This window comes from Amblyomma americanum, chromosome 3, assembly GCF_052857255.1.
Source record: "Amblyomma americanum isolate KBUSLIRL-KWMA chromosome 3, ASM5285725v1, whole genome shotgun sequence".
Lineage (NCBI taxonomy): Eukaryota > Metazoa > Arthropoda > Arachnida > Ixodida > Ixodidae > Amblyomma > Amblyomma americanum.
In genome coordinates, this window is record NC_135499.1 from 98,937,124 (window position 1) to 98,965,089 (window position 27,966).

General features: G+C 44.1%; 1 protein-coding gene across 1 annotated transcript in view; it reads right to left on the reverse strand.

Moving 5' to 3' along the window:
• LOC144123925 (G2/mitotic-specific cyclin-B2-like) overlaps positions 1-27,488 on the reverse strand; it is a 217,525-nt gene extending 190,037 nt beyond the window's left edge. Inside the window, exon 1 of the mRNA XM_077656637.1 lies at positions 27,373-27,488. The gene's annotated coding sequence lies outside the window, so the exon portion shown is untranslated. The remainder of the gene's footprint in view (positions 1-27,372) is intronic.
• Positions 27,489-27,966: the final 478 nt, after the last annotated feature.

Consider the following 27,966-nt stretch of genomic DNA (forward strand, 5'->3'; position numbering starts at 1 on the left):
TAGCAGTGTACGAATAAATGTTGAGACAGATAGGACCCCGGAAAAAATGCGCCGTGTTAACAGGTAACTAGAACTGGTTTTAGAAAATGAGATACGCCGTCTCTTGTTATGGTTTTCCTTCCACTTATGCAATCCAAGATAATTTTAAGTCCCGCCTGGTCGTATCATTACCTTATAATACATGTGCGAGGATAGAAAGACGACTCTCCTTGGAATATCTGCAAACCCTGGTTATAACGAAGGAACCTCTGGTCCCCTTCAACATCGCTATAACAAAGTCCAACCGTATTTTCTTTATGCCCAAGTTTGTTTATTGAAATTGTAGAAGTGTTTGCGGACCGATCGATTCAATATTTATGATGGGAAAGAGTTATCTGGTTTTTTGTTCACAGAAATTTCAGGAAGCTTTCAAATTACGAAATCATTCGCGTGAACTCTGCGCTACAGTATTGTAACCTTCCCAACTGAGATTTCAATTAACTAATCATTTGTGCTGACCGCATCAATGTCAGCAGCGCCACCGACTTCGAAAATTTGCTCAGAGCTATACACAACAATCGAAAATTACTATGGCAGCCTTGACTAACTTCACTTCACTATTTAACCTTCGCCTTTCGTTTTCTTTTTTGTATTTTGGAAGGCCGAATAAAATCCACGTTTCAACCGGCTTTAGGTGCGCTTCAAATAATATACGCCGCAGAGGTTGATTCTTCAAGTTATAAATTTGAACAGCGTAAATCACGATCGCAGAAAGTGCAAGGACGACATAATGAGCGCCTCTTTCTGCCCATCTTGAATTTCCTGGGCTCATATTTTTCGGTTTCCTATTTATTTCTTATCAGAGTCGAAATCACGCGTTATCACTGTTCCTGACGAAGGTGCGGAAACACTTTGATGCCGGTGCTTATGGTATATCGGCTGCTTATTTCGACACAGTCAGTGCGTACACTTATTCCAAGACACGGGTGGAACGCTATAGCGGGGCTTGACCAGTGTACAGTCACGTAGTTTTTTTTTATTTTTTCGTCTCCTTCCAGCTGCTGCTGCTGCTGCTGCAAAAAAAAAAAACCTAGGTCGGCCCCAATAGATCTTCAGTAAACCGGCGTGGCCCATATATAAGTTATACAAAATATTCATAATTACTCCTATCTAATAAATAGTTAGCCGAAATTTAAAACATTGAAAATCCAATCGGCACCGAAAGTCGGTGATATGCGCAGTGAAGGACATCAGAAATGAGGCACTTGATAGCAGAAATAATTTATAACTGGCGATGAACAGGTCGCATGAAAATGGCTAATATCAATACATTTGCGCTGGCCGGGATCCCCAATGGGTCCCCAATGCCGCAGGATACCTATTGCTGATAGAACGGGTACAAGCATTCGCCTGCCTGATGCCCGGCTTCTTTAGCTTGAAATGCTTGGGAAATAATCCTTTGACCCCACCTTGAGTGCAAAGAAAAAAAACCGGGTGCCATGGCGATGATTGGCCACAAAGGCCTTACGCCACAAAAAATTCTCAATCAACTTAACCTTTAAGTATTTGTTCCAGCGGCGGCATTTTTATTCTCTGAGTGTGCACTCTTATGACAGGTCGTAACAACCAGACTTGACCTCTGCTCCGTCTGCCCTATTTCGGTAAGGCATGAGAGCACATGATCATTCATTTCCGGTTAGTTCAGTAACAAATGATGATTGATCTTTGCAAAATTTTTTCCAGTCATGTAGTTAGCTTGCAAACAAATCATAGTTGAACGCATTGTAGGAAATTTTATTTGGGGCAGCAATTCGGAGCAAATTCACTTGTTCGTCCTGATCCTTTAGCAATTTATTCTGCCGGAACTTATATCTGTATTAAAGTTGGAGCAAAAGAAAATCTATTTCGTTTATTTTCTAAATCTCCAATTTGATTGAAAATGTTTTGCGCCGTTCAACACAAAGAGATCGTGTATAATAATACGCAGAATATAACAGTGGCTGTTGGCGAAATGGAAGCGAAATATTGCATTTTGTTTCAAGCCAAGAAGCAGCAATTGAACTGGTTGGAAAACACAAGCAAAGGACGGCAGCAGTCTTGTGAAACCTACTCGCGAGAAGTGCCGGCTTTTACAAGCTCCTCCTGCTTTTTCTCATCCGACGTTGTCTCGTCCCTAACGTCTCTACGGAAGTACTCCTTTCCCGAGATTAGCGTTCGTGCTAGCTACATACATTTTTATTAGGACTGCGTTCCGGCGGTACATTAGAGTGGGCTGTTCCTTAGCAGCGCAGCGCAGATTTAATTTGGAAAACGGCCTCTATAATAAATCAGCAGGGAAAAAAATGTGGCTCTAAACTAATGCTAAAGCTTTTGAGCTTTCAGAAAGAGAACGGCAGTAATGGTATCCAAAGACAAAATCAGATTAGCAGAGCAGGTTCTAATTACCTATGCAGGTGCTTACTATTTTTTTATCTCTGTTCGCATATCCTTCATAAGACTGTGTTCGTTTTCTGAAAAACATTTCTAACAGGATTTACAACCGGTACTACTGTGAAAAACTGGAGAGTGTGCAGTCTACATGTGAGAGACTGATGGTGTATCTTGCTGGTGTGATTTCGATTGTCTGCAGGTGTCCGCAGGGCATAACCTGGAGACAACGGATCATCGCCGAATTCCAATATACGCACTGGTGCCGTACGTAACCAAGCGCCCTTTACCGGAATAGTTAGCCCCACGTGTAATAATATAAACGTCATGCACTATCAGCCGGACTGCGACCGCCAAGTGACGAACGGTGAGGAGAAGTTGGAGGTCTGGAGGCAGATCTCATCCCCCTTTTCGAGCCTAGAGAATTGGTTGTACTCAAGATGCAGCCGATGTCAGTGCAAGCCTAAGTCTTCAGGTAGTGGCATTTATTCCAGAGCCCTCCACTAAGGCACCTCTTCCTTCGTTTCCTCTTTCACTCTCCCCTTTATCGTCTTCGTTTGCGGCGGGGTTCGGGTATGCACCAAGGTATGTGATACAGTTATTCCGCCATTTTTCTAAAAAACCGATTTTAATAGAGAGTTTCACTGATCCGAAATGACGGCCAGTGATAAAATATTTTTTGTGGTCATATCCGATTTTTGCGAAAATTACAGGTCAGACATGTACGTTCATCCAGCTAAATTGAACCAGCAACCCCATTCTCACTTATGTTCACGATTGAGGCCTGCATTTGCCGACAAAACACAAACTTAAGAAAAGTTGTTTCTTCAAAATACGTTGCGAGAATACATTAAATTTAATTGTCCTGTTTACGCAGAAAACTTACGTTTGCCCTTTAGCTTGCACACCCACTGTTAGTCGGATGTTTATAATAAGTGAATATTAAGGATAATGGATAATAAGTGGATGTTTATTTCGAGCTCGGATTAATCAGTTGTATTCTTTGTGTACTCTTTTGTCTTTAATTTCCCTTGTATGATTGGTGGTAATTTGTATAGTTTTTGAATCTACTCATACATTGCATTTTTCTGGATATTACTCAAAGTGACAGTGTGCACGTTTGCTTTTATATGGGCCTTGACTGCCAATGTTTTTTTTTGTGCTTGAGTAGTTATCAGCACAATTAGCCTGATTACGCCAACTGCAGGATAAAGCCTTTCCCGTGATTGCCAAATTAACCCTATGGATAACTGCGGCCACCCTATGCCTGAAAGTTCTTTAATCTGATCCGTTCGCCTAAATTACTGCCGCCCCCTGTGCACGTTTCCTTCGGTTAGAATGCACCCTGTTGCCCTTAAGGAGAAGCAGTTACCTTTCCATCGCATTACATGCCCCGCTTAAAACCATTTCGTCCTCTTGTATATTCGTCGCATTTCATACGAATTCCGGACGTCCATTAGTTTTTATGATGTTCTTATGCATATTAATCTGCTCATTAACTAGACTGATTACAAAATTTAAATAGGAAGTTGTGATCTGAAATACGAAGCGATTTAGTAGACCGAATTGCGAGTGCCTTTCTCTTAAGTACGCCGCCGTGGTTTCAACGCAGTTACGGTGATCGGCTGAGGCTTCCATCTCGACGGCGGTGGTCTCATTTCGACGGGTCAGGAATAATGGGGGCCTTTGGATTGCGCGATGTCAGTGCACGTTAAAGAAACCTTTGCGATCGCAATATCCGAAGCCCTCCACAACGGCATTCCTCATTACTCTAGTTGCTTCCGAACGTAAGCCCCATAAGCAAAAGAAAACTTGTGTGCTTCGAAGCACTGTAACAAGCGTGCGGCCTAAAAAGCTAAGAGTGGCCACAAAACAGTATTAGCGCGTTGTGATGGCATATGTCCTGCACAGAGCTTCAAATAGGGCCCAAACATCGGACACCGCCGCAGACATCGTGTTTTCTTTTTGCACATGGTGGCGAAAACTGGTGGCCACTTCCGAGTGCTATCAAAGCTTCATTTTTAAGAAAGCCAGCACAAACTGCAGCTGTGATTGTGCGCACACTACGGCTTGAGGTTCAAATTCCTCGCTTGAGAAGTCTTCTGCTAGTTTGAGTGGTTGTCGATGCAGGTGAATTTCCTCATTGTTCATTTACTGTTTGTTATTTACATAAGTTTGCTTTAGAGCAATGTTCCAAATGGTGCGGCATTTGTGAACCGTTGCTGGAAAATGTCGCCGAACGCGGAGGAACGAGAATATCAGATTTTCCCTAACGTACACTTGTTATCAACTTTCCTTCCAGAGGCTGTATCCAGTCCCGTGGACATTCCTGTTAATTCTGTTCTACCATTGCCGTCGACCACTGAGCTGAGAAATGTAACCTACACAAATTGGGAACACCTGGGACCTTTACTGGCTACCAATGAAGAAAATTCTGTCGGGTATCTGAGTCCTGACTTAACAGGAAAGCCGTTCATATGCGTGTTCTGTCCATACACTTCTACGAATTATGACGAAGTTTTGAGACACATCGAATGGCACGACGCAATAACGAAATTTGAATGCTCCCTGTGCACAACGGCGTTTCAGACGACCCACGACCTTGAAATGCACATGTCATGTCACGCTCGGGAGAAAAGATACAAGTGCGACCAGTGCCCCTTTGTAGTGGCTTCACGTAGCAGGCTAGATGAGAACAAGCGTAAGCAACCAGGCGAAAGACCCCAAAAGTGTGACAAGTGCCTTTATGCAGCGGCCACACGTCGCACCCTAGCTGAGCACATGCGTACGCACAAAGGAGAAAAACCCTACAAATGTAAAGTGTGTTCCTATCGGGCGATAAAGAAAGGGAATTATGACCGTCACATGTGTACGCATCGAAGAGCTGAGGGCTTTCACTGTACTCTATGTTCATTCGTGTGTTCAAGCACTGACAGCCTCAAACACCACATCTGCGGACACTGGGATTGAATTATTCATAAATACGCGCGTGTGGTAATGACGCTGAACAGTGGCATATGCCCCTCGACAGAAATATTTACCTGTTGTTTGCGGACCAACGAGATATATTAGGTTACATACACATGCGATATGTAACAGATCATATGTACTGTTTATATCGCCATTTTTTAGCAAACTTCTTACCATTAGGCGGCGGAAGCTAGAGTTTTGTAGGTTCAAGTCACTGAAGACTTAGTAATTCGTGTTATTTTAGCAGCACACATAGCGCATCAAGTGCTACGGTTTTTTTGCCGAACAGCAAGGTGGTGTGCATTGTGGCAAAACTCGAGACCAAAAAAATGAAGCCTGCGAATAACATGGGCGTTCAGCATAAGCTCTTTCATTTCTTAAGAGTGCGACTTGTCGCAAAATATGAAATTTCATCCCAGCCAATTACACCAGCAATGGTGCCTCAAACCGTGCCTTCAAAGAAGACATTTTATAAACCGCAGGTGAAAGGCAAATCCGTTGCGTCCTGTTTACTTGTCGCACTAAAGATGCCACAACATTTTCACCCAGAGCTACTTGGATTTGCGTCAGTGCTTCGCATTTAAAATTCGACATTTTGTATGTTCCTTTCCCAATCCAAGAAAATATTAGCAACTTCTTTGACACTTTGATGGAATCTTGACTTCAATCGCTGTTTTTCAAGCGCCCACCACGATCTATCCAGTACATTTATTGCGTACCACATGCGGTGAGGTAACGAACAACGCATCAAACATTTGGTGCTCCTCATGTTGAACCAGATGAAACGTTTGATTAGTCGCTACGGAGGAGACTTGCATCTCTGTGCCGCCGCCGAGCCTGGTTAGAATTTCTTGTCTCTCGAAGGAAACATTATTTCGCATGTGCAAAAAAATGTCATTACTGCGCGAAATATACTTGTCGGACCAGCCTCGTTCATCGCATGCCTTTTTTCAGCAATGCCCTCTGATCTTCCCTGACGTGACAAATACGTATATAAGCTTTTGTTCGAATAATTTTAACCGCGGTTCCCCCGCGGTCTTACCCGTGCAGAGGATGTTGCACTTAGGAGGATCCGGCTCGGGGTTGCCCTCACACCAGCCATCACTCGGAAGTGGCCTTAGTACCGAGAATTGTCTCCTCGGCCAAGGTGTCCGATATGTAAACACAAGGACATTGAGGCCGACATTAATCACTTACTGTAGGACTGCCCCGCTCTCAAGCCTACAAGGATCCGGCACCTGATGGTAGCAGGTCTTTCACCAAGCAACCATTCGTCATACCTTGCCTGGATGCAGAGACCGTACCATCGTTCTATACTGAACTTCATCAAATCAGCTAACCTTTTTCCATTAATTTAATTTCTACTACAGCATTCATCACACCTTCACCCATCATTGATGCCCTGGGGCAATAAATTTCGCTTCACAAAAAAAAAAAATAATTGAATCTTCGAAGTCATTGAGCATCGGCAAATTTTTCCACATCGCTGGGCGCATGCATGTGTAACATTGACGAGTGCAGCAGGTGCAATGTGCTGAGGAGGCTCTAATCGAGGAAAGGAAAGCGGCGGAAAAATGGTCGACACTTGCGTTGGGAGTGAACATGAACGCGTGCAAATTGTCAGTTCGTCCCCTTTTGTTGTAATCAAGGTGATCAACCGTTATAGATATCGCAAAGAAAGCTTTCATGATCATGGTATGTATATTCTGCAAGCTTGCAGAGTGCGTTTATTTGGAACGTAACTTATAAGCACATGACATTGGACCTGGCCGCTTGGACAATTGAATTAAAACGAATCATGGTCTGGGCAGAGCAGCAGCTCAACTTATCGAGTAATCTGGTGCGTGGCGCAATTGAGCCCGATCATTTTTTTATAACAATTCTAAGGGAAAAACTTTCACACACATAAATAGCGAACAAGCCGATCGATATAAATGCACAGTAGCTCCGGCTTGTAAGACAACTGGAAATGTCGAAGCAAACAACGAGAAAAATATAAAGAAAAAAGAAGCGGGCCCTTACAACCAAATTTCTGGAAAGCAGATAGGCGGCCAAGCAGCAGCCTATATCTATTCGTCCCCTCCCCACACCCGTCCATTTGCTCGATCCGAATGGAATCAGTCGGAGTGGGTAAGCAGTCAAAAACAATCAAGCGCCTGCTTTTATACCCCCTCCCCCACGCACACTCGTCACCTGATCTTTCCCGGCTGCACCTAGCCCTCCGCATTGTTCTACAGCCTTGAAGTTCCCTTTATTTAGTATTATCTGTTCATCGTGCTCTCTGGCGTTGTAGCGTCGGGAGAAGGTTAATAATTGCTTGCGTACCGTAACCTTGAATTAATAAAAAAATATCCGGACAGGACGCCGTTTTCTCCTAATATACATAAAAAGTGGACTCCCTACAAAGGAGCTTTCTATCAAAGAGGAGGCCAAGGGTGCTCTATTCAAAAAGGCTTAATAGCATCGGGGTGCTCAGCGGCGAGAGCCGGCGGCAATATATACTGGACCTTTTTACGAAACGTGTATGATGGCAAGACGCATATGCAGCGGGCAATGAATAAATGCGGCTTCATTTTTTGTTGCAAGTATAATTTTTCACACTGTCTGCATCTGAAGCAACGCTCTCATGCTAAAACGAGCGATCATCGTCAGGACATTGCGCAACCGACGTCGCACGGGGCAGTGATTTATTCTACCAGGATGCTCGGCAGAAAAAGGAAAGCATACTCAAGTGATGATGGCGGAGAAAGAAAACAGTACCGGCATGGTGACGGGAGCGATTGAGTTTCAGAATGTTGGAGCGATTTCGCAGCGTCGGCTGACAAGCACAGTGCTTCAATACACATACAGCTCAGTCACATTCCTTGCGCGAAATCTGGCATACACCCGTCGTCTATGATTTAAGGATTGTGAAATACAGCTGCAGAAGCATAATAAAATAAATCAGCTGTATAACACACGTGCTATAAAAATACCCGCTATTAATCAGGAGTTAGCCACATCTCCATATTCCATGCTCTAGAATAATGACCCACATTTTAGGAAGGATGAGTTCGTGGTAGCGGTGGCCTCATTTTTTTTACTGCCAGGTTTATACGTTAAAAATAGAAGGTGCAGAAACCAATACGAAAGCCAAAACATTTAAAACAATATAAAAGGGCCTTAGTTCATTTGGCAAGCAAGAGGTCAAGATCCCTTAAATGTGAGAGTCGTCAGCGGTCAAACCACTGTGATATGGGATTGAATTGACCCGACTCGCCGACTCGACTCTACGCGCCGCCTTCTGCAAATATTAGAGGGCAGCCCGGACATTAAATTCAGCGACGCTCATCGCCAATCGATAGCGCCCTGGATGCTTCACAGATCCAGGAGCCTTACCGCGTCAATAAGGACGCCGTCCTCGTTTTGTCGGCTTTCTTTGCCACTGCAATCTCCGAATCGTACCGATGTCACGAGACACATTTAATTTCACACACCAGAAGAACCACTGAATTTCTTCGACTGCACACTGTAATTTTGGGCGAAAAGTGATTGAGAAACATATGCGTCGCCACAGTCGAAAGAGACCTTATAGGTGCGACATGTGGCCCTATGCACAGCTTGAGCCGAGGTACCAACTCGTCAAAAGGTGGCGCATGATGAAAGGCCCTTCATGTGTAACATGTGTCCACTTGCGACTGGTCGAAAGGCGTCTGCAAAAGCCAATGTTGAGGAGACATGCAAGTGCAGAGGGCCTTTGCTGTACCTTGCGCGATCATTCGTAGGTTCCAGTACTCAAAGGCCTCGAACAGCACATCTGCGTACACTGGCAGAGAATTCCTCATAGGTTAAAACGATATGTGATGAGGATGATGATACTGACAAGTGGGTTGAGACTCGCCACGAATAACCATCCTCTCTTAGTCAACATGCATTAGTTTTGTATAATTAAGTCAACATCTGTGTTTAAGAACAAATTTTTGCTGCCTAAATCTCAGTGGGAGACATTTGCAGCTTTCCATCACTAAAGCGCATCGCTACCAACTCATAATTTAAAACACCCGTTTTTTTAGGATTACACTCTGCATCAATTGATTCGGTTTTCTTCAAAGAGTCTCGTTTTCATGGCTAATGACGTCTACACCAATAATGTGGTAACTGCGAGCATCATGGTCGTTCATCCCCGCAGGGGGGCGCCTGCAGCTTGCAGGCGTCGCGACGGTGAGTGGCGACACCGCGGGTTCCCGAGGATCCGCAGGGACATCCCCGCAAGGGGATGATGGTGAACTGTGCATCACCACGGACCCGAGCACCCGCGCCTCGCCGTGCGTGGCATCGCCGTGTCCGGGGAAAAGGGGATCCTGGTGGTTGAGCCGATGCCGAGCGTTTGGACCCTTAAGGCCCCTTGGCAAAGGCAACACACCACTTTGGCCCCAGCTTCCTGCAGACGGCACCTCCGGCCTGACCCGACCGGAGGGAATCGGCAGTCGCCTTTTCCTATCCTCCTCTCCATCTTTCACTTTCCTATCTCTGTCTCACAACTCTCCTATATCCTACTCACTCCTTGGTTTTTCCTGTTTTCCTGGCGGCGAGGGTTAACCTTGTGTGACCAACTACCCTGAGTTGAGTCATATTTGGTTATAGTTGAGGTGTACAGCTGGCGTGGGCAGGACTTGCTTTCAAGTTCCTGTCCCGTCCCCTTGTTGGACTCCGTGGTGGGCGGCTGGCACCATGACCGAATAACTAAATTTTCTTTATGGCTCCCCCCCTTTCAAAACCTGATCGCTCTCTGAAAAGAGGGCGGAACGAAGCAACAGACTTTTTCCCGAAAAAGAAAACAACCTTCCCAAAGTTCCATGTCATACATAGTACAGTAGAAGGAAAACAGGCAAGAATACTATCACCCTTTCTTGTGTCAAAGTGCCTAACAGATGCACTGGGCCCCGGATATAAGCTATCGAAAATGGCCAGCGGCGACTTATTACTAGAAATCCGTGACCATACCCAAAACTCCAAGATCTCAGTCATTCTCTCTATTGGAGACATCCCAGTCTCCATAACAGCCCACAGATCCCTCAATACCGTCCGTGGTGTCATCTCAGAAAACGACTTCATTCATCTAACAGAAAAAGAAATGCTAGAAGGTCTCAGCGACCAAAATGTCACAGATGTCTATCAAATTAAAATCCGCAAAGACAACAAAGAAATAGATACTATACACCTGGTACTCACATTCAGCACAAGCACATTACCTGAAACCATCGAAGTCGGATATCTTAAAGTTAATGTCAGGCACTACATTCCTAACCCACGCAGATGCTTCAACTGTCAGAGATTCGGGCACGGCTCTCAGAGTTGCCGCGGCCGCAAAACCTGTGCGAAATGCGCTTCTAAGGACCACAATTCAGAGGAATGTGACGCAGCACTGCGCTGCGCAAATTGCGAAGGAGACCACGCTGCGTACTCCAGGGCGTGTCCGTCCTGGAAAAAGGAGAAAGAAATTATCACCATAAAGACCAAAGAAAACATTTCATTTAAAGAAGCCAGGAGGCGTTTTGCACTAACCAACACATTCTCGTTCACAGCGAAACCAAACTTCGCTGATGTGGTGCGCAGGGGCGTAGCACCACACAGCACTCCGGCACCTGCCGAGGCCACTTCCACCGAGCCTATGGCAGGGCCATCCACGCCCCAGGCAGAGTCAGCGAAAGCTGCCCTGCCATTTTCACAGCAGGGAGAGCCGTTCCATGAGTCGGCATCCCGCAGGACTTCCCCCCGTCAGGGGAGGCCTGAAACTAACACAACCGCGGCTGCGCGGTCCTCCCGCACCTCTGGCGAGGTGATGGATACAACCCCCAGTCCGCCCGCTATGCAGCGGCAAAACAGCTCTCTTGAGCGAAAAAAAGACAGACCCCTCATAACAGGCCCTGAGCATTAGTAAACGCCTTAGCGTTCTCACCCCAATAATAAACATGGCTTTCTTAATTCAGTGGAATTGTAGAGGAATTATGCGGAACTACAGCGACGTAACACATATTTTAGGGTCAATGTTACCCACAGTTTTATGTCTTAAGGAGACCAATCTTGGTCCACAACATGTGCATATCCTTAAACATTATAACATTTTTAGACGCGATCGCGAGCAGGCAAATCGACTCTCGGGAGGCGTCGCGATTGTCCTTCAGAGCGGCGTCCCTGCTCAAGAAATCAAACTTTACACAAAACTTGAGGCAGTTGCAGTTAGCGTCGTTACCTACAAAACAATAACAATTTGCTCTTTATATCTCCCCCCACACATCACATTAACAATACAAGATTTAGAAGGCCTGATCAATGAATTGCCGGAGCCATATCTGGTAGTTCGCGATTTTAACGCTCACTCCCCGTTCTGGGGAAGCGAACGCTGTGACTCTAGGGGCAAAATAATCGAAGATTTTCTACTCTCGAATAATGTCTGTCTTTTAAACACAGGAAAGGCCACATATTGTTGCCCAAGCTCAGCAAAAATGAGCTTCATTGATTTAGCTTTCACATCACCGTCTCTTTTTACCGATTTTAAATGGGATGTTTTAAATGATCCTCTGGGAAGTGATCACCTACCCACTGTCATCAGGCTCTCGTCTTCCACTCCAGTCATCCCCACAAGACCACGGCGCTGGAAATTTCACCTCGCCGACTGGTCACTTTTTACAGAAAGTGCCACTCTAGATAAAGAATTTTCTGAAGACCTCAGCATAGATGAAATTAATGAGATTTACTACAAGCATAATATCTGCTGCAACACTCGCTATACCACAAACAACAGGACTCGTACAGAAGAAACACAAAGTATGGTGGACAGAAGAATGTACATTTGCAAAAAAACAGCAAAATAAAGCATGGGGCACCCTGCGCCGGTACCCCACTGCAGAGAACTTACCGTAAAATGGGGCTACTTTGTGACAGATTTCGTACATTTTCATGCTCTAGCTGAACAATTATCAACATAAAGTCGAATGAATAGTGACATAACGTTGCTAAAACCTTCCCTCACACGACGGTATGTTCTACAAATCCGCATCTTTAATACAAGCGGCTATATCCAGGTTAAAAGCTGTCACAAAGTTGCCCCGTCGTGTGGGGCAACTCTGTGACAACGTTGTTTTTGCCTGAATATGATTGAGAAAAAAAGGACTGGCACAAAGTTACCCCATCAAAAGTTTATTTACATTATCTACAATTGGTTTCTGCTCTGGCAACATAACAATTGTAATACAAATTATTCATACATGTACCTCCTCAATCAAGATCTTTTACTTCAAAGATGCCTCGCTTGCCTCGCTTGCCTACCGGCTTAGGGGATTCAATTGTGTACAAAACTTCTTTTTTTGAGTACAAAATAGCGTCTTCGTGGTCCGGCCGTCTCCAATTCTTTTTGGACCTCTCCATAGTGCTGACGATGTACCCCTTAGGTTTGACTTCCGTCACTCTTCCCGGGAAAAGTTGCCCTTCGAAGTTCACTACGACAAAGTCATCCACCTTGAAAGTGATTTCTCCGGAACCCGTACCGCGGACCCTCGGGACGTTCCTAGTATTTGGAATCATGGAAGTGGTAGGACTGTCTGTTTCCGATAGGTTGCTTCCGGAGGGTACCTCGGAAATATTTGTATCTTCTTCCGACCACCTTTTGTTGTCGCCATGCTGACCATCTGAAGACGATTCGCTGTCACTGCTTTCTTCTGCGCTGTGGTCCTCAAGAGAAGACCTCTTCCTAGGTCGTCTAGCTCTGATACCGGAGGAAGAGCTGCCCTTCTTTCCGGTTGTCGGTTTTCCCGTCCTGATGGCTTCTTCTACTTCGGCAACTGATATGCTTTTCCCCGCTGGGACGTTGAGCATCTTCCTCCTTTTGGTGGCCCGCTTTCCAGTCACCTCTTTTCTTTTTTTATTTAATTCCTCCAAGAAGACATCCCCTACGACGTCTGTCATGGATTTCAAGCTTTCCTCGAGGACTGATTTAGGAAGCCGTTGAAGAACCTCGGTCTTGTCCAGGGGGAAAATCCCGGTCTTCCGGAATCCTGACTTCAGGTTTGTTTTAATATTTTCCTGCAATTTGATCGCCATTTTTTTAGTAGACCGGGCAATTCGTCCTTTGGCACGGAGGTGCAGCGGCTTCCAGAGGTTGACTCTTTCCATTCCGCCAAAAGTGAACGCCAAATTATCTTCAGGCTACGAAAAACGGCGACATCGAGAGGCTGGAGTAGATGAGTCGCATTCGGTGGGAGCGCGATGAACTTCACATTGTTTTCTTCGCAGAGACGAAGCACTTCGAGGCTAATGTGGGAACTCAAATTGTCACCGATCAGAGCTTTCGGACCATCTTGCTTTTTCAATATGGGGAGCATGAGTGACATGAACCAATCTTCGAAAACCTGGTGATCGAACCATCCAGATTTCGTTCGATTATACCGGGCCCCATTTGGTCCATTTTCTGTCCATGTTGACCAAAGCTTTTCTGCTTTGTAATTGACGTAAAGTGGAGCCAACTCTCCCGCAGCACTTCCACAAACCATAATCGAAGTACAGGCTTTTGATGCGTTTTGAATTTTTTCTGGATATTTAGCTCCTCTTCTAGTTATGACTTTTTGGCTCCCTGGATCATCCTGTACATTTGTTTCATCGTAGTTCCAAATGTTGTCGCCCGGAATACCAGCTAGTTCTTTCTCCAGATGGCCAAAAAACGTGTCAATATCACTTCTGCATCCGTTGAGGCCCTTGCATATGTGATGTTTTTTGACACGCGTTCAGAGAGGATATCTTTGTGGCGTTTCATAAAAGAGTTTGCCCACTCCTTACCGGGAAAGTTGCCATCTTTAAAGGCGGACACTTTTCTTCCCGTTCGGTCGAGATACGCCTTCACCACACAACGCAAGTCAAACTTTGTCATTGGGAAGCCAAAGGAAGACATTGCGATTGCATGAACAATCAACCTCTGCTCCTCCTCTTCCGTAAAAACAGGTTGGCGACCAACTTTTTGAGCCGGTCGATCGAGTAAACCCCGAGCTTGTTTGGTCTTCAACCACAAGGTGTTCCGATGAATATTGAACCTAACAGGAAAAACAAACAACACATAACACATACGTAACGGTAATGTGTAGGTAAGGACCTAAAATCAAGAAAAAAAAGATGTTTTAATAGTACTCACGAACCTTTCAGATGCTGCCCTCAATGACAATTTCTTTGAAAGGACCAACTGAACGGCATTATTCAACGTTTCTTGGCCATAATTTTGGTACGGCCATGAACCAAGCTTCCGTTTATAATTCCTCATCTCTCTTAAACGCTGAAAAATACAAGAAAACAACATATAATTTAAATTAAAAACAGAGCGGGGTAACTTTGTGACAGTTGGCGTGTCACAAAGTTACCCCGCGAAGTATCAACATCTGAGTTTCCTTTCTGTAAACCTAAACAAACATGACTTGATTAAACTTATATTACAGACTATTGTAGCCTACATATTAGCAACCAGAATTACATACCTGTTTTCGCTATTTTTCTCGTGCAGACGGGTCGAGCACACAAAGTTTACGGTGCTTCAGCAATGCGCCCTGAAACACGATTCAACCTGTCGGCGACTAGAGTGGCTTCGGAGCGCGGGAACTTCGGCCGGCTGCCGCTATATGGCCCCACATGTCAGGCGAGCCTGTTGAGTGGCTCGTAGCTTATTGGCGGCACCTGTTCGTGGTGCGAGATTTAAAATACAAAAACCAAGCGCGTGGCACAAAGTAACCCCTGCAGTCACAAAGTAACCCCATTTTACGGTACTCATTTTTAAAAGGGCCAAGGCTAGAGCGCGGTACGTGCGCAGGAATGCCGAGAAAACCTCCTGGCAGAAATATGTGTCCTCTATAAATAGTTCAATACCATCAAAGAAAATGTGGGACAAAGTTCGTAAATTCACTGGTGACCATACTTCCTTCACACTTCCGCTTTTGACAACACCCGGTACACAAACATCGTTGGAAGAACAGGCCAATTTATTGGGCGAGCACTTTGCTGAAGTCTCAAGGTCATCCCACTACACAAGCACATTCCAGAAACACAAAGCTATAGCTGAAAACCAAAAACTTCCATTCGGAGCAGGCATGCAGGTAGACTACAACCAGCCCATTACACTCCAGGAATTAAATAGAGTATTATCTTCCAGTAAAAAGACAGCACCAGGCCCAGACAATGTGCATTACAATATGCTTGCCCATCTCTCTGATACAGCCGTACAGGCACTGTTAAAATTCTTCAATAAAATATGGATGACTGGCAGAATACCTGAGGAGTGGAAGAAAGCAGTAATAGTACCTTTTCTGAAACCCAGAAAACCACCAACAAGTCCTGACAATTACAGACCAATAGCCCTCACCAGCTGCATTGCTAAATCTTTTGAAAGTGTAATAAATATTAGACTCACCTTTGTACTCGAATCTCGGCAACTATTAGATGTACATCAATGTGGATTCAGAAAAGCATGCTCAACCACCGATCACCTTGTCCGCCTAGAGAACACCATACGGGAGGCGTTCATCCACAAACAGCAGTGTATCGGGGTCTTCTTCGACATGGAGAAGGCATACGATACCACGTGGAAGTTCGGCATCCTCCGCGACCTAGCAGAGCTAGGTATCCGAGGCAGGATGCTGAACTGCTTGAACGACTTCCTGGCTAACCGCACATTTAGGGTCCGCCTAGGAACAACTCTCTCCATGACTTTCACCCAAGAGAATGGCGTACCCCAAGGCTGCATTCTAAGCACGACACTCTTCGTAGTAAAAATGAATTCGTTAGCCAAAGTAATACCCAAGTCCATAATGTATTCGGTTTATGTAGATGACCTACAGATAGCATGCACTTCCTCCAGCATATCGTCCTGCGAGAGACAAATACAAATCACACTAAATAAACTAGCTGCTTGGGCAGAGATAAATGGGTTCAAGTTCTCTCCTCAAAAAACAGTAGCCGTTCTGTTCTCATTGCGGCGAGGCCTACAATTCAATCCCAACCTATACTTGAATCAAGCCACACTACCAATTAAACCAGAACATAAATTTTTAGGACTCACTTTTGACAAGAAACTCACATTTCTACCACACATTAACAACCTTAAAAAGAAAGCATCCCAAGCCCTCAATATATTAAAGGGGCTCTCGCGAAAACGGTGGGGGTCCGATAGAACATGCCTATTACACATCTATCGCTCTCTGGTACGCTCCAAGCTGGACTATGGGTGCATAGTATACGGTTCAGCAAGAGCATCCTACTTGAAACGACTGGACCCTGTTCATAATTTTGGTCTGCGACTATCAACTGGAGCATATAGAACATCCCCGATAAACAGTCTTTACATTGAAGCTAATGAGCCTGCACTAGAGGATAGAAGAGTCACACTGACATGCGCATATGTCCTAAAAACCCGTTCTCTTCCTAAACATCTCTGTCATCCCATTGTTACCAAGTGCCCATCCAAAAGATTATTCAATAATAAACCACAATCCATCCGGCCACTAATAATGCGCTTTGAAGATAAATGTGAAGAGTTCGGAGTACTGGATGCCCTGCCGAATATTGCACAAAAATGTGAAAATTTACCACCATGGTACAGCCTGCCTTCAGTGTGCGACTTCACACTGACACACTTACATAAAAAGGAAATTCCACATCAGCTCATACTACAAGAATTCATTGAACTGCAAGAAAAATATGACACCTTCACTGAATTTTACACTGATGGGTCAAAAACAAAAAGTCACGTTGGAAGTGCAGTAATTCAAGAAAAAAATGAAAAAATGATACGACTGCCACAGTATGCATCGGTTTTTACTGCCGAGAGTTATGCAGTCTTTGTAGCCGTAGACCAAATAGTAAAAGAAAACATTAAAAATAGCGTCATTTACACCGATTCACTGAGTATGCCCAAAGCGCTGCACTGTAGAAACGCTGCTGAACCCATTATAGGGAACATCATACATAACATAATAAAATAAAAAAAGCAAAACATAACATTATATTCTGCTGGGTGCCCAGCCATGTTGGAATTGTCGGTAATGAGAGAGCAGATGCATGCGCAGCACAAGCTCGAATTGATCAAATAAAACAAGATAACATACCACACAGGGATTTTTTGAAATTAGTGCACAGTAAACTCAGAATTAAGTGGCAGGCTGCATGGGAAGAACAGGCAAACAACAAACTGCACTCTATAAAACCTGTTTTAGGAGAATGGAAATCATGTAGACATCAAGAACGTTTCACTGAAGTTATTTTATGTCGGCTACGCATTGGGCACACACAACTTACACACAACTTCTTACTGACAAAACAAGACAAACCTCTCTGCGAATTGTGCGGCGAAGTACTCACTGTAAACCACATTTTAATTTCATGTACAAAACTGGAACAACTGAGAAAAAAATATTTTACAACACTCTACAATGAATACATCCCATTGCACCCCAAGTTGCTTTTAGGTGATCAAGCACTGGTTGATCTTTCAAGTATTTCTAAGTTTCTTAATGAAGCCAATGTTTTAAACAAACTCTAGGTATAAAAAGCGTAACATTTAACAAAAACCTAACCTTGTGTTTGGCGCATCATAGCCATAGTTGCTTTTGCGCCATTAAAATCAATATAACTAACTAATATGGTCTTTCAACTTACGTTTCTTTTGGCCTGGAGTGCCACGTATCGCAAATCAAACAAAACCATGGCACCCAAGAAGAGAGGCAATGTTTCTCCACAACGTATCGTCATAAACTCTCTAATATAAGTTGACGGTGTTGAGCAACTTTTCTGCATCCTGAATACTGGTCGCAAGCAAGCTGAAGAAGTTTTGCCCACAATGCATGTGCTTTGTCATCGAAATTTGTCCCCTCGTAGTACAACTACGCTCCTCATTTACAGTTCGGCATTCTACCAAAGTGAAGACATGTCGATTAGCTTTCAGTCTCAAAAATATCTTAGCAACTTCGTCTCACCAATAAACGAAATTAGTTTTTCCAGCTCGGATCATCGAACATATGCATGAGGGGTCTGCGCAGAGCATCTGTCGGGTAATGTATGGGTTGAGCTATCGGAAGGAAGGAGCAGACTCGACGATGCTTGGACAGGCACCTGCTCGAACGCTTCGGATTTGGAATGCAAGGAGCGTTGCATTGCAAAGACCTAACGAAAGAAGACGGGGATGGCAGATGAGTTAATAAAACTAGCAAATGCCATCCTTATCATCTGAAGAGTATCAGACTGGCCGTCGCCAGTAGACAAACCACGGGAGCTGCTGCTGTTAGCCCGGCAACTCTGCTCCTGAGCCTCCTCTTCACACGTTACGAACGATGGCCCAACACGAGCTGGAGAAAAGCTGTTCAATTGTGCACCATGCATAGCGGCGTTTTTGCGTTGAACCACATGTTAAAGCGCAACACCCACTGCGATAGGGCAGAACAAGCCATTCTCAACAGGCGCTAGTGCAAATTTGCTTCGCGGGATCCTCGATCCGGAGCAGCATTGCTTCACTCTAAATATTTGCAAAAATGCACCGTCATTAAACGCAACACATCAACGTGTTCAACAGGTCCTGATGGCGGGCTTCTTTTTTCAGCTTCGCTGATACACGGCCGCATCGCGAGGCTCTTCCGAAGAGGCGGTTCCAACACGACCTGTTACCGAATATAACCAAGAAAATATAACGTGGAAAAAAAGAATATCGAGGTTTCTTCGACGAAATAAAACAAATAACCCTTTTCTTTTCCTTGGCCTTTTCAAACATTGAACGTAGGAAGTTCAGCTTCAAACGTGTGTTAATCACTGTGCTTGGGAAATAACTGGTCTTCCAAAGTGCATGGAGCTTGCACCATTTCGTAGCGGATAAAGGCAGCGGCAGCCGACTGAATTCTACACCAACGAACGTAAAGAATTACAACAGCTTTGAGTTTAATGTTATCTAGTCAAGTTCTACATCAGATTTCTCACCTTGGTAATGATTCATAATCCATGAATAGAAACCTTCATATAGTATCGAGTATATCGGGTTCGTAACTTATAACTTTCTCGGGAATATATTTCTTAATGGGGTCGGCTAAAGATATTGAAGGCAGTTTTTCTTACGTATCATGCCTAGAATTGTGCTCAAGGAATGCGTGTGCTGGAAGAAAGCATCGCATGCAGCACATTTTATCAAAGAACTAAATCTCCACTTGTCCCCATTCATGTATATAAAGCAGCGTGGGAATACCGCAGCTATGAAAAGAAGACCTAGAAACTCACGCCAGCAATGTGCGGCTAGTTGTTTAAGAGTGGCCTGAAAATCGGCTTTCATTATTATTGAAGAAATCAAATTGTGGTTTTCAATAAACCATGTCACTTCTTCTTATAAAAGTAGTTCACTTTAAAGTTTTCTATTTTTTTTCGGTGGCAGGTGCAAGGACAAAGACTTTCCGTGTAACGAATGTAAACCAAATCCGCCTTGTGTAAACCATGACCCATTGGCGAAGTGTGCTGTGGTAGCGCTTCACTAGCACTTTCAAGGCTAATGTTGTTGGCATGTAGTTGCAGACGAAATTGACGTCTCATGTGAAGCCCTGAAACTAACTTTGGCAACGGGATGAAAACAACTAATATAATAACTCTGAACGAACCGGGGTCCTGGATTTTGAGAGAAGGGTCCTTTGGTCAATTTCTGAAATAGAGCGATTAAGGTTCGCACAAATGCAGCGCAACCCTTCGGTTCATGTGGATCCCACTAGGCGGCAACACACAAAATGCAAAGAAGCGTGGGCGTGGCCATCTGAAATGCCACGACGGTGGCCCATTCGAACGGTTCGCTTTTGCCCGAGTGCCCTGCCACTGCATAGTCATTTTGCACCCGCTTACCTATTACACTTCGTGAAGCACTCATTTCACGTTGAACGATCGAGCGAGACTCGGACCCCAAGGACGAAATTCCAAGGAGACCACGAGTGATAACCGCAGCTATTCAGAGCTACTTTCCTCGCGTCGTTTGCGGTCCACTTGAGGCCAGGTACCATCGAGTTGCTCCGGACTGTTGTACGAAGATACTTCGTACGCAGCCGCAATTTCCTTGCAACTGCTCCTGCTGCGAGAGGCTGCACAATATGGTTTGAGCGTCCTGAAACATGCAGCCGTTTTGATTACGTGACTCGTATTCCTGGTACTCTACCGCCTACCCAATGCATAAAGCGTAGTCTAAGGTACGCTCGGTCTAAACCTGCCGCGGCAACTTAGGCGAGTACACACACTATGTTTAGAAAGTACAAAGCCGCAGTGTACCAACGTCTAATGCAGCATATCCTTACCCTCCGTACAGTTGTGAAACGCGTTATTTGCAAGCAGGACACATTCCCAATTTACTATCTGCATAAGTTCCCTTCTCGGAAATAGTGTTCGAATGGAATTAAAAGCTGGCAATTACCAAACTCCGCGCAACACATGACCGAGAGAAACACTTACAGTTTAGTAGCGTGTCAGTAACTGGGAGGTTTCGTTTCGTCTCATTACTTAAAAGACCACTTCCAAGGTATTAAATATTGTGTGGGTTTCATATCATGAGTGAAATTACAGTTATTGAATGGGAGGAGGAACACTCGTCGCAAACGTCGATGGGCAGGTGATGGCAGCAATGATGTCGGGAAGATCGACCCAGATGGCAGCTAGCTGTTCGTGGAAAAGAGCCAGCAAACGTAGCGGTTCTAGTGAGCGGCCGAGCAACAAAAAATGGATGCATATGGCGGTGGGATCGGCGTGAAGTGGTGATGTAGGTATGGCTGATGATTAAGCAAACTGTGAAATATCTTACGGAACATGCAAAGGCTAGCTCCAACAATGGAGTAAGCCTGGCATAGTTGATACATTCTTTGCATGGAAACAGCGCAGCAGACGGAACCAAGAAAGACACACACACGGGCGCTGCACACACAGCCCCCGTGTGTTTGTGTCTTCCTTTCTTGGTCCCGTCTGTTGCGCTGTTTCCATGCAAAGAAAGGCTTGCTAGTTCACGACGAGTGCTATGGTTCAAAAGTTCGAACTGAAGTTTTAATGCTGTTACGCTGGTATTGAAAGCGTAGTCGCAGTGAATGAAGCTTGCAGCGCGATTTTTAAAAGCTTCAAGGGCGTTAGCTGGATAAGTTTGATGCGGGTGCCAGATAGGAGATGCATTTTCTAGCCTTGACCGGACGAGCGACTTCTAGGCCACTAGTTTCATGTGCGGTGGAGCATGACGTAGGTGACGCTTCCCAAATCCAAGAGATAGGTTTACTGATGCTATGACATTAGTGATATCACAGCACCAGGAAAGATCACTGTTTAAGGTTACGCCAAGCTATCTATAACAATGTACAAGTTTTATAGCAAAATTGAAGACAGCGTAGTTAAAAACGAAACGCTGCTGGCGGCGATGGAAGGAGACAAGTTTACATTTGTTAGCATTTAGCTTTATGAGCCATTGGTAGCACCAGCGATGAACATGGTTAATATCATTTTGAAGAGCTGCTTGATGGGATATTTTGGTTATTGTGCGGTAGATGAAAAATTCGTCGGCAAACATGCGAACGTTACATGTTAGATGCGTTGGTAAATCGTTAATACAGACTTGAAACAGCCGTGGACCAAGGACAGAACATTGTGGGATGCCTGAGGTTACTGCGAGGGAGGTAGAATTTTGGTTGTCAAGAGAAACAAACTGGGAGCGGGTTTTTAGAAATTCCTTGATCATAGCAAGAATGTTAGGATGTAAACTTAGCTGCCCTTGCTTTAGTAGCAAACGTGCGTGAGGTACGGCGTGAAGGGCTTTTGCAAAATCTAAGAAAATAGCATCAGTTTGGATATTACGATCAAGATTATCATGCAGATCATGAACGCAAAGCGCGAGCTATGTTTCGCAAGAAAAGCCCTTGCGGAGTCCATGCTGTGAAGGAAGAAAAAACTTGTTATTATCAAGACTGTTCAATGGGGCCATAATTGAGGAGAGATTGCTTGTCTCCTGACTTGTGCACTGGAACGACTTTCTCCACTTTCCAGCCATCCGGTAGGCTTCCTGTAGCAAGGGATTGTTTGAACTACAATGAGGGGTATTTAACACTGATGCAATTAGTGTTTTTCAACAGTATTGAATTGATTTCTTCAATTCCAGCTTATGACGAGAGCTTCATATTCTCTGTTATAGACAAAATAACATCATAAAAGAAGGATAGACAGAATAAAGGGGGAAGTACAGTATTACGCAGTGAAGGTGGTAAGGTACCAATTCCATCAATAAAAATGGAGGAAATGGCAACATTAAATGTTTCAGCCCGTTGAGCGCCACTGGCCTCTCGCACTTTGTCGGTAAGGGTAACAACATGGGTGTGCGAAGGGTTTATAATTTTCCCGAATTTTTTTGGGGTCATTGTTAAGGATTTGGGGCACTTCAAGATTAACGAATGATTGTTTAGCATCTCGAATAGCAATATAGTAGGTGTCCTCAGCTACATAATATCTGTTTCAAGCGCAGGTGCTTTGGTTTAATTTTGCCGCTCCAAAAAGGCCCTTTTTCTTTCATTCCAACCGTTTCGATCCGTATGGGAACCACGTCTTCTGGTGACTGGCACGAATGGTCATCAGAAGTATATATATTTGTTCGCTAGCTCCGTGAACTTGTTGCTAGAACTCAACCAGTTATTATTAACTGAAGGACTGTCCAGTCCAGACAGAAACTCGGGCAAAAAATCTTCCATCTCATGGTTGATTGCATCACAACCGCATCGATGTAAGTGAACAAACCACTACTTAAAGCTCGGATGGAAGGAAAGCGTGGACGCACAAAAGCATTTGTTTTATTGCAATAACTAAAACCAGTTTTCAGCGAGTCGCACTAAAGAACGATTTTTAAAAAAATTTTGTTAAACGCGTATATTATCTTTTCTTCTGGCTTCGGATGGACAGGTTCAAGCATAATGCTAAACAGGCTGTTGTGCACAGTGGCCAAAGTTGGTGCCAACAAAGTGGAGACACTGAATACCACGGTCGTTTAGCGTAAGCTCTTTCACTGCTTCAGAGTACAACTTCTGGAAAAGCGGGAAATTAATCCCAGTCAAAAACTCCGGAAGGGGTGCCTCGAACCGTTCCTGTATAGACGACCTTTTAGAAGTCGAAGCTAAAAGGCAAATCTGTTCTTCCTCTTTACGTGTGACACTAAATCTGTCGCAACATTTTCGACCTGAGCTACATGGAATTACAGCAAAAACTTATTGTTGGGCTTGTTGGTTAGCCATGATCTCAGAAGAAACAGCACAAAAAGCACTACGGAAGAAACAAGGGGGGCGACACGGACAGAAGCGCTGAATTTTTAACTTTATTTCGGAAAAATTATATCTGACACAAAATTCGAAGCATTAGCTTCGCAGCCCTCCCGCTGTGTACGGTTTTTTAGAACTTTCATCACCTTTGAACACATCTTATAGTTGATCTGTTTGTATATCTTGGTTTTTATCTTTTTGCCGTGTAACTTTTTAGACTTTTCACGCGTTAAACTTTTATGCCTGTTATTGTTTTTATTGGTTTTGGCTTACAAGACCGCGTTTTTATCTCTGTTTGTTTATGGCGTGTTCCTTGTTGGCGATTCATCTTCACATTCATTTTTATTCGTTTATTTCTTTTCTTTCCTTGATACTTGATACTAAGAAGCCGATTTGGTTATTGCTTGCTTGTTGCCACTGCCACTTCATTTAGATCCTGAGTCATTGTCCTATCAATTGATTGCTTTGCTCTGCTTGTGCGTCATTGCCTCTGACAGAATACTGCATAAATACGTTTAAATAATTTTTGAAAATAATGTTGAATGTTCAGTGCTTCTGTCCGTGTCGCCCTCCTTGATTCTTGTCCGTTGTCCTTTCTGTGCTGGTTCTTCTGAGATCATGGAAATACAGCAGTGCTTCGCATTTACAATTCAACAGTTTGTATATTCCTTTTCCATTCAAAGAAAATGTTAGATACCTCTATGAATCTTTGATGAAATCTGGACTTGGATCGCGGTTCTGCTGCTGTAGCTGCCGCTGACGAATAGCATGTGCCTCATGATTATCGTAAAGGTACTATTTAAGCCGGAAGGTAAGGTGTATTATCCAACTGTCGTGGACTCCCAGTAATTTTCAGCTTGTTCATAATCAGAGAGACACACAAGGTGATTATAAAACAGTGATGTTTTATTCTCTGCGTTGACACTGTCGTCTTCTGTATTTGTTGTTGTTGCTCTTATTTGTTTATGTTAAGTGTATATATTTACTGTCTACGCAAGAGAGTAATTAAAAATAAATGGTGTTTGAGGTATTTGAATTGCCTACTCTAATGTGTACGCCTTACTGATGAGAATATGGAAATGAAAATATCTTGTCGGAATTTATTCAACAGCCCTTCAGCTTAGCGAATAACGCCGGCGACCGGACGAACCGTTCATGTCTAAGCACCCGCTGGTGAGCTTAGGGTAAGGAGATATTTCAGTTTCGCCGCTGTAGGCTTGTCGAGAGATTCGCCCCAGCAGTTTGTTGGTCCTAACGTGGTACAGCATAACCCATTTAACGCGAACTGATGATACATCAAGTTAGAATTAATTTTTTTTCTTATCACCATGATACGGCAATACTGGAGGGTAATTCAGAGGTTAATGCTCACACAAGTTCAACAGCAGCAAATCAGACTGCAAGACGAACACTCTTTCCAGAAGAAGGTTGCTGGAAATTTTAAGCGGAATTGCGATGACTGGGAACCCTTTACCGCGGAACAGCAACATTGCCAAGTTGCAGCGAGGAACAGACAACGGCGCACATATTTTTGGCGCTTGGTACATTAAGTACGCAGCAGAACAGACACACAACCAGGCATAGACAGTATCGAATATTCTGCAGCTTCGATAATATATTTTTGGGTCATTATGTTCATTACTTTATTTATCGCTTTCAAAAATGAGTCGGAGCATCCTTATCCAAAGTAACTGTTGAGTGTATGCTGTACTTTGAGGGTACTCAGTCCTCAAAGCCCTGTGTGTCGCACATTTTCAGGCGGCAGTTTGCAATATTTTCGCCCGGCAGCGCTCGCTTAAGCGGTAGCCCACCAAAAAAAGGTGTGGAATACAACTTAAAAGAGATGACGCGAAGGCTGTTAGCCAGTCTTTATTCATTTTGCATGCGTTCGTAGATAGGTAGATAGACGAGGCATGTATTGCCCTTCAGCACATTCGTTGCCAGAAGGGAACAGGACACAGCCTCATCATTGTGGTAGAAGCAACAACTTATCACCGCGATTTTGCGTTGCGGCAGTTGGCAACCGTAATAAGACTTCCGTCCTAAAGTTTATGATCTTAGAGAACATTTGTTTACTTTGTATGCGGCCATGTTCGGAGGCATCGTCAAATGTCAGTCCATGCATGTCTTTCGTTTGGGGAAGCAAGCGCTCCAACAACCCGTTCTCCCGAGGCCCTTGTTCAACTTTTCTTTCTCTAATAAACCGCCAGATGCTTGGATCCAACGAGACGCTCTAATTCTCCATGAAAATGCACCGGCATAAAATGCAACACATTAAAATGCTCGTCTGCTCCTGTAGGCCGGATCTTTTTATCTGCTCCGCTTATAACACAGGTGCACCGCGGGGCTCTTCCGGAAAGGCGGTGTCAACACATGCTCCTGGCTAATACCGTTAAAATAAGGTAAGACAGAAATAACAGTGATTATCAAGACGTCTGCAGTGCAATAGAATCTAACGCCCCTTTTGTTTTGTTGGCTTTATTCGAGGTTCCAACGCTGGATAGTGGGGCTACGAACGTCACTTAGTCACTGTGATTGGGCAATGAGTCGCTTTCCAAAGCGCATCGACCTTGTACCATTTATTACGGGACAAAATCAGAGGTAACCGAATAATTACTGAAGTAATAAACGAAAACAGCTTGACGTTTATTATGTATTCACGTTCTCCAAGAAAAGGCTTCCAACTCAGTTAATGAAATTGTCACACATAGACATACAGATGAGCGCAATGATGTATAAAAGAATCCATAATGTTGTATTGACTATATGAAACAGAAATAAAATTTGGTTCTCGATCTAATACCTGTATCTGAGAAACAATTCCTGAAGAGAGCGGCTGTCGGTGTTGAAGGCAGTCCTCTTTTATTCAGTCTCGTGATCACCTCTTCATTCAATAAATGCGTGTGCTGGATGAAAACATCCATAGCGGCGCATTTTATCAACAGAGAAAATATTATGCACTTTTTCCGAGCCACGCAAATGATATAGCGTAGGAATAGCGCAGCTATAAAAGATCTGCAAACTGACGGCAGCAACAGAAAGTTATCGAGAGGAGCCCGAAAATTGATTTTCTTTAATGTTACAGAAATCAAGATATAATTTTTAATAAACCTCGTCACTTCAGCTTATAAAAGCATGTTTTCTTAATGTTTCTTTCTTTGTAAATGGTGCAAGGCAAATGATTTTTAGTTCGACAAATTTAAAGCATGGTTCTTTGGCTCCCCTACTTCCAGTTGCTCTTCGCAAGCTTTTTCAAGGCTAATGTCGCTGGCAACTGTTTTCGACGGAATCCACATCCGAGCATAAAAGCTAACTCTGGCACAGGTATGAAACAGTTTGATCAAATCCGGGAGCTGGAGTTTCAGAAATGGACCCTTTCATCAATTCCGGAAATAGTGAGATCAACGTTGGCATACATGAACCGCACCCTTTCGTTTCGCCTGTATCACACCTGGTGGCGATACATGAAATCCAAAGCAGCATGGGAGTGGCGAAATGAAGTCTTTATTTGAAATGTGGGTGGGGCATTTCAACTGTACGCTTTGGCCGGAGTGCCCAGCCGCTCCATAGTCGTTTTGCACTCGCGCAGGTTTTGCGCTTCTTTAAGTACTCATTTCACTTTGAAGGACAAGGCGGGACCAGGACCCCAAGGACGAAATTCCAACGAGACCACGTGTGAGTATCGCAGCTCTTCACAACTCACCTGCTTCGCGTCGTTTGTTGACAGGTTGCGGTCCAGTAGGTACGAGGTGCTGCGTACAAGTGTACGAAGAAATTGCATCCAAAATTATGGTTTTCTTGCAACTGCTCCGAATGCGAAAGGCTGCATAAAACGGAGGAAGCGTCCCGAAACATGCGTATATTTTAATTTATGACTCGTGTTTCTAGTATTCTATCGCGGACGCAATGCATACAAGAACATACCTAGGATTCTTTTCTCTAAACCTTCAGCGGCCAGTGAAAAAAAAAAAACTCTTAACGCTATTTCGTGTGCACACGCTACAATTAGAAAGTTTAAAGCCGCCGTTTTCCAAAGCCGAAGCCTGTAAAAGCTTACGCTTCATAGCGTTCTGAAACGCGCATTTGGCAAGTAGGAGCCATAAGATATTTCCTGTCAGCATCATTCCACCTTTCGAAAATAGTGTGTGACCAAAATTAAAACTTGACGAATATGCAGTCGTTACAAAAAAGAATAGAGGAGAACGCATACAATTTTTCAGTGCTCCAAGGACTCGAAACAAAGTGATCAATATGTGCGCAAAATCAGCATTGTTTAAAGGTGTGCAAGTAAAAAAGC